Raw genomic sequence first — 3,095 nt, forward strand, 5'->3', positions numbered from 1 at the left:
ATCATAATATAATTAAAATATTTGTAAGTTATCATACTGAATTTTTATACTGCTATCATCATCATTAATATTGTCATAATTGAATTGTCATTCTTAAAGTGTGTTTATTGTAGGTTTAAAGATGATGTAAAGGAGAGGTTTGAAGATGATGTATGTTTATTTTTTGAAGCATATGTTTATATTTGAATGTATGTTTGAAGTTGAATGGTTGAGAGGTTGGAAATGATAAATATTTGAGGAGGTTAGAGAAGTGTATGTTTATATTTGAATGTATGTTTGAAGTTGAATGTTTGAGAGGGTTGGAGAGGATGAATGTTTGAAGAGGGTTGGATAAGTGTGTTTGTTTTTTTAAGTATATATTTATATTTGAATGTATGTTTGAGGTTGAATGTTTGAGAGGGTTGGAGAGAATGAATGTTTGTGGAGGTTGGAGAAGTGTGTTTATTTTTTGAAGTGTATATTTATATTTGAATGTATGTTTGAAGTTGAATGTTGGAGGAGGTTGGAGAAGTGTATGTTTATATTTGAATGAATGTATATTTGAGGATGTTTGAAGTGTATATTTGAATTGCATTTTCTGTTTTATTTAATATAATATAAAAAAATTAAAACTAATATAAAAAATTATTTTTGTAGGTTTAAAGTCGATAATGATGACATTTCTATATCGCCGTTATAGGCCTTCACAGTATGTCGTTGTTACAACCTATAACGGTGATGTAATTGTCATCGTCATAGCTTAAAATGGTGACTTACTTCTCGTTGTTATAGATTATAACGGTGAGTTAATTCTTCGCATTACAGGCTATAACAGTGACACAAAAATGTTGTTGTTATAGATAAGTCTCCGTTATAGGGTGGGTCGCCACTAGTGGTGTTCCTAGTTCCGACGAGATTCATCACCGGTGTTGGGTCACACATTAACGGTGGCATAAATGTCATCGTTATTACTCAACTAAAGCCAAAAATTTACGGCCATTGTTTGTCATCGTTATAGACCTATAACGGCGATAAATAGTTCAATAGCTGTTAGAAACGTCATCACTATTGACCCTCATCCTTCTAGTGTGATCGTTGTCCTTTGATTGCATTGTTGGTGGCTTTCCTATTGTACTTATATAGTAGAACATAAGAATGTCTCGAAAAACCATTACTAAAGAGTTTACCAATTGCATATAAGCAGAGGATAGATAATGATTTTGAGAAATAAAAAAGAGAGATGATGATAGACTAATAATGTGGTTTGGTTCATTATACATAGCCAGTGTGCTTGGTTAAAGACTAATAAATACCATGGCCTTTTTTTATAAGTTTGACTTCTTTTATTGCTGCAAATGATAAATTTTTCCTGCGTACCAAGGCTGACATGAAGGTTTATGAAGTGAATCCAGTCAAATTTACTGAGTTTTTTTATTTTTCATTTCAGAAATCCAGGGTACTTGGTGACATTATTCTAAAACATGAGTCATTGATAAGTGACCAACCAAAATTATTTAATTTCTAGTTACAATGTTATAATTATGTAAAAATTGCATGACCTATGCAACATGTCCACCTGCTCCCACTTAGAGGAGGCCACCGATCTTCCCCGAGGCATGGGATTGCGTCTTAGCGTGAAATATGGAAAAAATAAATACATCCAAGCCTGCTAATCTTTAAGAATTGATTTAAATAAGCATCAACTGTGGTGATTTGATTAGTATAATTTAATAAGACAAAGTGATAGGAACATGGTCACGCTCAACTCTTTTCTTTTATAATCGTTGAAAACATAAAAACTATTATCATAATATTTTTTTTACTGTGATTCTGTTGTTGTTAACTTTTAACTCCATTAAGACCACAGAAAGGTTTATGAAGATAATGAAATATTTTATGAATTAATGAAGTGGTTTACCCACTAAAGCAAGAATTATAATAAGAATAATTGGAGAAAGAGAGATTATAAACGTCCATCCATTAAATCAAACGCTACCGTCCAACCTCACACTGGACTAACTTTCCATAAGACCTATTTTATTGACAGGATTTATCACTATTTTAGTTATTTTTATATTTGTATGTCAAAAAGATGCTTAGAACGGGACGACCACCGAGGTCACATCCCATGTGGTAGTGAAGACCCAGGATCAAATCCCTCTGTCACATGGGACAGGTGTTGTTCTGGTAGGGGTCCCCATAACCCCAGCTTGCCTTTTGAAAAAAAAAAAATTGCTTAGAACGGGATGATAGTGGCAGCGAAAATCTATTAATAAAATCTTTCTTTTTTCCAAATTTTTGTTAGCAAAATAGCAGTAAAATAAAAAAGTAAATTAAAAAATATATTCAATAATCAACAAAAAAAAGGTAAAAAATAAAGTAATACGTTTTTCATAGCCATTAAAAACATAAATATTATGATAAACTTGTGATATTTTCATCAAAAAGATATAATCACTGTTTTAAGAATAGCACAATATTTGACCGTTTAGAACTGCAACAAAGCATTGCACTTTCGTAATATTTTAAAAATATAGCTGATATTTGTTAATGGAGTGACTCAAACACTGACCTGGTTGGGACCAGATAGAGTTGAAAGCCCGGAACAAATTCAAGACTAACCGGTAGATTTGGATAAAGTTTCCGAGTCAACCCTATAAAACCCAGCTTGACTCAGCTCGGCTTGAGCTCACATTGCCCGGATGGACTCAACCCCAGTCAACACAAACCAAACCCTGTCACTATGGTCCAAACCGTTTAGACCATCTTGAGCAGCCTCAGCGCATAGAGATCTGGATGTGGGCCAACCCAAACTCGACGAAGCCTGACCTAATTTAAACCTTATAACCCAAAACCACCGGTAATTGCACATCGGAGTGAGGCCGATTGTCTTAGTCCAAGTTGAGGAATACAACCACCTGAGCCTGAACCCCAAATCCAAAAACTCAATCATACTCAGTTTGACCGTGAACCCAAGTCAAACCTCCAAATAAAAATGAAACTGGATCATAGACCTGGCTCCACTCACCGATCCAGTACCTAACCAACAAATGACTAAACTACCCTCAACTAGATTATGGGTCTGACATGCTTGATCCAAAAAGCCAGTTGGTCAC

The sequence above is a fragment of the Nuphar pumila genome, chromosome 12 (genome assembly GCF_984573655.1).
Source record: "Nuphar pumila chromosome 12, dmNupPumi1.hap1.1, whole genome shotgun sequence".
Lineage (NCBI taxonomy): Eukaryota > Viridiplantae > Streptophyta > Magnoliopsida > Nymphaeales > Nymphaeaceae > Nuphar > Nuphar pumila.